This window comes from Hevea brasiliensis, chromosome 5, assembly GCF_030052815.1.
Source record: "Hevea brasiliensis isolate MT/VB/25A 57/8 chromosome 5, ASM3005281v1, whole genome shotgun sequence".
Classification (NCBI taxonomy): domain Eukaryota; kingdom Viridiplantae; phylum Streptophyta; class Magnoliopsida; order Malpighiales; family Euphorbiaceae; genus Hevea; species Hevea brasiliensis.
In genome coordinates this window covers 90,687,896-90,697,617 of record NC_079497.1, presented here as the reverse complement: position 1 = coordinate 90,697,617, position 9,722 = coordinate 90,687,896, and positions in this window count along the sequence as shown.

Sequence of the window (9,722 nt, the reverse complement as noted above, 5' to 3'; positions counted from 1 at the left end):
CTAAGTTCTAACCAAATGTTTGTCATACTGTAAAAACCATCCAAAATTCCATACTGAATACTAGATAATCTCACTCTATAGGTGTCACCTTTACTTTGCAACTAATCCGAAACCTCTGGTCTGATGGCAATTCTTATTGTAACTCTAGCTCATGCTAGGGTAACTGAGTCACTGACTCTAGTTATCACCCCACTGTGACCTCTCAATAATCTAACTCTAGACCCCTAACTAGGAGTTCCCAACTCCTCTGCAGATATAGAACTCTGTTATGATATTACTGTACCAAAGCAGTAAACATCATCCTCATCATAAGCACTACAAGGAAGTACGCAGCTCTACATAATAATCTCATGTCGGTATTATAATCTGCAGCTTACAGAGCAGACATCGAGAACATTGTATAGTTACTATGATACGTCCTGACAGACTAGGTCTCCTAATTTCTTATCTCTCCTGAATCTTCTATTATCACAAACTTATTATGACTGGGTCATCTACGATGTTGCCCAGAGTAGTATCCTCATCCTTATCTAGGGCAACTGTACTTTTAAGACTCACTTTTATGTACTCGTGCCTTACATGAAATGGGCACACCATTTAAACCCATACTGACAAAAATATAACATTTCTTGGAGTACGTATCCTCATGATAGACCTCACATGTCTACTAACTCTATTTCACATTTCTGTGTACTCCACGAAAATCAAGACACTAACTGAGGTAATCTTATATTTCCCGAGGTATAACGTAGAATCTAGAAACAAAGAATTACAGGAAAAGATGAAACAGAATCCTATACTCCGCATGTGACTCCTAGTAGACTCTTCCCAACACTTAGATAATTTTTCCCTATGAATCTGGAGCCTAAGCTCTGATACCACATTTGTCACGACCCAACCTATGGGCCGGACCGGCACTAGGACCTGGGCCAGCCTAAAGCCCCCGAGGCCTGTAGTAAGCTTAACTGTTCATTAACCCAACTCTAAGGCCCATTTGGGCCCAATTTCAAGAAACCAACCGGACAGAGTCCGGCCATAAAGTGGACCTTTCAACGGGGAGTTTTTGACTCACCCGACCTGTAAAAGGATATATATCATCAATTGGGGAGCTCAGCTCACCCTCCACATACTCATATCGGCATAAAAATAAATGGGAGCTCAGCTCCCTCATCCAATCCATCAAACATGCATATAATTTTACAGGTCCACATGACAATTTATATTACAGACCCGAATCATTTAAATATTTCTAACACATGCGGAAATTCTAGGAGTAAATAAAATTACAAAACTATTAATAAACAACCTGCGAAGGAGAAAAGCAGGTTAACCACAATAAAATCCTCCTGTAGCCTGAGAAAAAATATTGAACAGGAGTGAGCGATCGACTCAGAGAGTAAAATATCAATTTTAACCATAATCTCTATAACTATCTAGAACTAATGCAACCTGTGGAGTGAAATGCAACAGCAATCATATTTTCACATCATAACAACAAAAAGGTAATTTGAAGCACTCACGCACCCTGTAACATCAATCATAATATATGGGAGCTGATCCCTATCTGACTCTCTTAAATCCAACACGTGCGTGAAGAACTCAGCTCGGACTTCCACTTAATAACCAAATTGGGGTCCCAGCGAAGAACTCAAGCCGTGTCTACCCCGAAGGACCGGGTCCCAGCGAAGATCTCAAGCCGTGTCTACCCGTCCTATCCATAGTCCACACCACATCACACGCACGCCAACGCACGCACACTACTCCAAATTACCACAACAACATCCATGGCACGCTAACAGTTATGAATGCAAGATAAATCGTGCCTAGAGTTTAACTACATAAATATTTGCATATAAGTGATGCATGGGCATGCTTGAACATATAATAATATCGAAATTACAATTAAAATTAATATTTTACTCACAGACTTGACGGCAATCACTTTGTGGCGGTGGCGGAGGAAGAAGGCATCGGCTCACGACAATTATATTTCAATGATTTAATACAAATGACTCTATACAAATCAAGAAAAGACCCAATACGTCCTAAGTCGTGCCGAAAATCGTGAGTCTCCCTATACCTAGGACCTACCCAACCTGCAAAAGGGCTCAAAACACACTTCTATATCCACAATCCATATATCCACAACTCAATCACATCACACAGCCCCTCCTGGGCCCATCAAATCAATCATTCATCACAATATGTAAAATTTCAATTTAGTCCTTATAATTGATCATTTTTGCAAAAACTGCTCAAATAAGCTCTAAAAATTATAAAACTACCTTGCCATGGTCCTTAGAAATATTACTAAGCTATTGCAAAAAGAATCGTAATTTTCTAAGCTCCACGAATATTTTTATGGATTTTTAATCCTATTTAAGCACTAGAAAATTATGAAAAAGCAAGGTTCGGGTTTACCTTTGCTGATTCCGACTTCGGGAACGCGCTCGGGATGCCTGACAATGGTGGGGTAGCCAAAACCTCGATCCAATTCGGAGACTTTTCCGGTAGGTGATGCATGCGGCGGAAATTCACAGATCCGGACAACTGTCGAATTTCCGCGAATTAAGGATACCTACACGAAGCCCAATAATAATATATAAAAAATGAGGGGTGTTACATTATTTGTTTAGGAGGTCTAAAATCCTCGTATTGACTATGGAAGAGGGTGATCGTTCAGTCGATCAATCTATTGAGGCTGAGGTGCAAGGGGATGCCCCAGGCCTACATAATGTTAGTGGTTGTGACAGACCCTGCGATACCACGATTTCTGCTCAGTTCGCTCAGTAGATGGCTGCAATGTTCCAACAAATGGCTGGTAATGTGCCTACTCAAATCCCAATACAGACACCAGTGGTACAACCACAATCTCCTACTAGGCAGTATGATAAATTGATGAAATATGGGGCTACAGAGTTCAAAGGGGCAGTAGATCCTCTAGAAGCTGAACAGTGGTTAGAAAGGATGGATAGGGTATTCAAGAAATTGCATTGCACGGAGGAGCTCAGATTCGAATACTCTGTATCTTTGTTACAAGGAGATGCTTATGACTGGTGGAAAACCATTCCCCACAGTCTGGTAGAACCCGCAGTGCTAACATGGAATGACTTTCTCAGGGAATTCAGGCAAATATGTCACGATGCTTATGTAGACCGAAGTTACAAGAATTCCTAAGTGCGAAACAAGGAGCAGATCTGTGGTGAGTATGAAAGAGAATTTTCCGCTTTGAGCCATTATGCAATAAGTTTCTTGCTACCCGAGGAGAGATGCAAGAGGTTTGAAGCGGCTTGAAGCCCGATGTCGATTACAAGTAGTCGGCTTCAAACACACTAACTTCTCTGAACTTATTTCTCAAGCCCTAGAGTTGGAAAGAATTGAGTTTGAAGCTGCTCCTGAGAAAAAGAGATCAGAGAAGACAGAGGAAGAGGGAAAATCTGTAGAACAGAGTTCCAATGGTCCCACTGGAAAGAGGAAGAACTATGAGGGACACAACAGAGGTGGCAAGAAGTCTGGTAGGGGAAGACATTCAGGACAGAAATCTCCTCTATCTGGTCACTAGAGTACTGGAGGTTCCTACCATTCCCGCCAATGTGAAACTTGTGGAAAAAATCATGGTGGGATATGCTATAAGGCTATTGGAGCCTGTTATAACTGCGGAGGCACAGGACACTTTGCCAAGGACTGCACCAGTAGTCGCAGAGTTGGACCACCTCCTACTACTGCAGAAGGGTCAGTTCAGAGCCCTGTCACCAGAAGCTCACAACCACCCAGCAAAGGTAGAGGCAGGGGTAGAGGTAGCCCAGCAGGCAGCCAAGGTATAATGAAACATTCAGAGCAAGACAGTGCTCCGGTCAGAGTCTATGCAATGAGACAGAGGGAAAAGGCCGAGACATCTGATGTTGTGGCTGGTACCTTCTCAACTTTTAACTAAGATGTGTTTGTGTTAATTGATCAGGGTTCTACCCATTCTTATGTGAGTGCTAGCATCATTGATTGCATTGCTATTCCATGTACAAAAATGGACTTTGAGGTGCTAGTAACAAGTCCGCTAGGACAGGAGGTCAGGGAAATAAATTTTGATACATTAGTGATTAGTCCTTTAGGATAGGGATTGTGATAATAAGTGAAATTAGTTTTGGAAGAGTTTATCGGCGAAAAGTATTTCCTGACACACCATAAGTTATAAAGATAATTGGCGAGCCTATTTAATGTAAAGCAAGAGGACGTAAAAGTAAGTTACAGTAATAGAATTGCTCTAGATGAAGGCAGAGATGTTACTGTTAGTAATTGTTAATGGATATTGTAATCAGAATAAGTTCGGATATCAGTGAATTCGAAAAGGACAAAGGATAGGAAAGTTTGATCTATTGGGATGTATTGTAGTAACTATGCAATGTTCTTGATTGTTTATACTGTAAACTGCGGATTACAGTACTAACTTGAGATTATTGTGTAGAGCTACGTACTATCTGATAGTACACCTAGATGAGGATAGTTGCCAACGACATCTGTTTTTGTATAGTTATGCCAGGACATAATTTAATTGTTAGAAATAAGTTTGAAAATCCTACTTAGGGATCTAAAACTCAAAAGTTAGAATATCGAAAGGTTATAGTTCGGTACAAAAGAAAGTAAGTTATAAAATATTGACAGATAAAAGGAGTTATGGAAGTAGAGATTTGAACAGTTGATTCATATATAACAAAGAAATATTACGAATGTAAGGAAGACTATGGACCAGAATGGTCAGAGGACCAATGACTGATGAATGATTCTAACATGACCTCAAGGGTCATTCAAGAAGCAACGTGAACCAAAATATTAGACAGCATAATAGTAAGAGGAGATTGGTGTTATCCAAACAAATTAAACATTGTATTAGATTATTAAAAGTCTTATACAAATTTGAGAAAAAAAAGATTATACGATCATATAGAAAGGAGAAAATAAACGTATGACTATTGTAAGATGGCTATTTGGTAAAATTTCATGGACGAAATTTATTTAAGGGGGGGAGAATTATAACACCCCTAAGTTCGGTAGTGCGTTCTGCTGCTCCGGTGACCAGTGTTATCCGGACAGCTAGGATGCCTAGAATTACACTTCAAAATGAGTGAGGAGACATAAAATAATGAAATACAAGAAAAGAAAATACAAGAAAAACAAAGGAAAAATAATAGCAAATAAATGTAACCAAGTTAAGCGAGCCGGGAAACCTAACGATGGGTGACCGCACCGGGAAGTCACGGCATGGACCGTTGACTGGCCCTGGACTGCGGGGAACCCTGAAAAATATTTTTAGGACTTAAATAGACCCTTATGGAAGTATAAATATCATTAGAAATATCAAAGAAAAATTAAATAATTAGTACAAAGAAAAGTGAGAAATCGAAAAACAGACAAAACCCGGTGTTACCGACAAATCGGGAATGCAACCCGAACAGGGGCATTATGGTCATTTGACATCCCGAATTGTCTTTTGACCTAAATGTCCATTAAAAATAAATAATATTACACTTAGAAAATAAAATGAAAAATTAAATTGAGGGTACCTAATACAAATAGCCAAAATAGAGTGAAAAATGTGTAAATAACACATGTAAACATATTATATGATTTAATCTAAGTAAGTGGACCACTAAAGGAATAAATTAAAGATAATGGGGCAGGTGTACACTCATCTTACCATCTGCAATTCATCTTCCTCATTTGGATTCAAAGTTGCCGAATTGAAGGATGAGAGGAAACCACCATTGCCGTTTTGCATGAGCTCTCCTAACTCCTCCATTTCAACTCCATTCACTTAGGTTGCTTCATGAAAAATTGTCTACACATCACAAGGAAGAGTTTGATACCAAATTTGAGAAGTTTAATCAAGGTTTAACAAGTTCCAACTATAAGGTAAGTTAGCATTTTTGAAGATAGCTTTGTTAAACCTTGTGTGCATGTTATGGGTGTTGAATTTGTGAAGAAAATTTTTAAGTTTGAAGAGTTATTGAGATGTTCATTTTGGACAGCCATGGAGTCATGTAATTGATGAAATAATTGTGTATATATTTGATGAGAAATGTTGTTGGTTATGGTGATTTAATATCCTAATAAATTACTTCATATGTATATAGTGATTTTTGCACTTGGATGGAAATTGGTGAATTGTGGGATACTTTGGTGTTGAGGAAATTTTCGGCAGCCTTGAGATTCTTGGATAAATGTATATGTTCATGAAGGTATTGGCAGAATATTGACCTTGAGAATTGATGGATATGTGTAAAGATTGATTGTGTAAAGTGTATGCAAGAATTAGTGATGTTTAGGTGTGTATGTGATTGTATTTAGACTTTGTAAATGTGAGCTTTAATTGGTGCATTAAGGATGTTTGTAATCTGCTCAAAGTGATGTTAATGTAAAGTGGGATATGGTTTTGGTAATGAACCAAAACAGAAATGGTAAGGGAAGTGAACATATAGTAAGGTACATGTGTAATTGATGTGTGTTTAAGCATGGTAGTTAAGGGCAGTATGCATTTTAGTCAATAACTTTAGATGTATAACCTCAATTGGTATGAGACCAATTGGAGGTGAAACTAGGCACAAAATGTGCCAACTTTCATTGAGAAAGCATACCAAAATTCTGCTTGCAAGGTGATATGAAAAATGACCAATTTGGATTAAGTGCAATTGAGACCTAAAAACTGACCAATTGGGCAGCAGTTAGTGTTTAGGTCATAACTCACTCAAAACAGGTCTAATTGACCTGAAATTTTAACCATGAATAGTTAAGACCCATACCTACAAGTCTTATGAAGACACCAAAGCCCAGAAATGACCATAAGCAAGTCAAAAAGCTTACACAAGTTCGGGTCCAAAAACTGGCCGAACCAAAGTTGACCAAATTGACCTAAAATTGACCTAATTTGATGCCATTTGACCAGCAATAGTGTAATGACCATAACTTGGTCTACTTAACTCGGATTGACCTAAACTTTTGCCCCGTGTTCAATAAGACATAGATCTACAAGTTTATAGTTTTGACCGAAACCCGAAAACCGAGAGAACTAGGTCGTCCGGTTAGGTCAAACTAGTATCCCGGAACCCAGCAAATTGCAAGAAAATGCACTAAACAAGGAAATGAGTTTGGTAAAACGTACCAACCCTAAAACCCTATTGAATGTGACATATTAAGGACACAAAAACCTAATTTACCTTAAACGCATCGAGGGTCGGTATATTAGGTAATTGAGCAAATAATAGCCTTCAGTGAATTACTTATCGAACATTATCGTTAGAGATAGTTTAATTTAGTACTGAAACACTTCAAATTGCGTTTCTCAGTTACCAAAGACTCAGGAAAAGGGAAGGAAACACTGAGTCCAGACCAGGAGACAGTCATCAGAGGTTTGTGCACAACTAGTTTTCAACTGATTTTACTCTGAATAAGATTTTATATGATTAATTGTATGTTATTGATTTAAATTGTCTTTGTGCACAATAGTATTTCTTTTGAATTTTTCAATTGAAATGAATTATGACTATTTGTACATTATTGTTTTAAATTGTGGAAATGTGTTTGAATGGATATTTATTGCTTGAAAAGCATTGTAAATGATTTGATGGATACTATTGATTGAAAAGCACTGTAAATGGTTTTTGTGAAAATTAATGATAATTATGAATTGTGTTGCCATTTTGTGAATGAAATTATAACTTTGGAAATTTATTGGATTCTCACGAATCATTTGAATAAAATGTTTAGAATTGATTTTGTGTTCACACTTAGCATGACAATATGATATCATTCCTTCTCCATTTATGGGGTTGTGATCGTTTATTTTCCTTCTCCATTTTTGGAGTCGTGATCGTTTATTTTTCTCCCTCTCTGGTTTACCAGTTGAGGTGATCGGATGAGTACTCATTATATAGCTAGCTCCTTTCCTCATTGATTTCGATTAGTGGGGTTGTGATTGCTTTGTCGTGGTGTACAACGCGGCATTGATCGGAAATTTGTGTCATGGCTTAAGTTGTGAATGAATTGGCAACACTGTATTCTTAACTTATTCGACTAAATTGTGTTGTTATGCGATTTGATAATTTGTGAAATGAATTTAAATTCTTATTGATATTTACTGTCTTTCGAATTTAACTGTGTTCTGATTTTTGAGATTTATTGTGAGATTGTGAAATGAATTTAAACTCTTATGGACATATACTGTCTTTTGAATTCAACCATGATTTGACTTATTGAAATTTATTGTGATATTGAGAAATGGAGTTTAAATTCTGGTTGACAATTATTGTCTTGAAATTAACTACAGTTTTAAGTATCCACTATTTACACTACTTATGAATTGTGATTTAAATTGTATTTGGTTAATGTTGTGCACCACTGAGACATTGTCTCAGCGATAGCTTTATTCTTGTCGCCGCAGTAGACAGACAGGTAAAGCAGACTAGGCTGCTAGTACCTCCAGCGAGAGACTACCGGGTATAATGAGTATACCAATATTTTGTATTTTGTAATGTAATGTATGTTCACTGTATGTACATATTGTTGTTGGTTTTGAGCAGTTGTAAATTAAAATTGTACATTGAAGTTGTAAAGTAAATTATAAGTTATTTTTACTTGTAAAAATTGTATTATATTTCTTTTATCTCAGTCTTTGAAAAATCACTGTGGATTTGAGTTGAGAAACATGTTGTGTTGAGAAAATATGTTGGAGTTGAGATTTGGAAAAATATTGAAGTGCTTTTTACAGGTTTTCTGAAGAACTGTTTTATCCAAAATACAGATGGCACTCTGCCAAAAAAAAAAATTTACAAAAATTTCAAATAATTCAAATATGTTAGTTCTATCACTTCAGTTCAAAAAGTTTTTTTAACACCTGTAAATAGTGCTCACCACTATAAAAGAAGTAAGAAAAGTTTTTAAAATCCCTTGTAGTGTATTTAATGGGTTATCAGTAGACGGAGTTGGTAATTCATTAGGTATACTATGGGATCATGTTATGCCTTACAGAGGGGTAGGGTGTGACATGTTGGCTCGTCTAACTTAGTTTCATTTCATTGCTATTATTTTTTTTTTTGTTTTTCTTGCATTTTTCTTTCTTGTATTTCATTATTTTATGTCTCCTCACTAACATTTAAATGTAGTTCTAGGCATCCTATGTGACACCCTCACTATAGTAATTCCGCACATTCTACTGTTTCGGTGACCGGTGTCGGCCTGGGCAGCTAGAACATCTGAAAAAATATTTAAACTAAAGTGAGGAACCATAATTAACTCAAATATTAATAAGAAAAATTTAGGAAAAATTTTAGAAATAAAATACAATCAAGTTAAATGAGCCGGTGCCCTAGCGATGGGTAACCCAATGGAAAGTTGCAGTTCTCGCAACTAGGAGTCCTAAACCCAGAGAAAAATTTATAAAATAATTTTTAAGACTCCAGAGAAGAGTCATTGAGGTTTCTATGGCATTAGAATGCCAAGAAAAGGCTTAGAAAAATTTTTCAATCGGTACAGACAATTTTAGTCTGTTAAGCCAAACGGAGGGCATTTTGGTCATTTCGTCTTCAGAGATGATTTTTAACCGACTTGTCCAGTTAAGTAAATAATTATTATGATCTAAAATGTGAATAAATATTGTTGAAAATTGAATTGAAAATGAATAGAAAAGAAAAGAAAAGAAAAGAAAATGAAAGAAAATACCTAATTATGACATCATA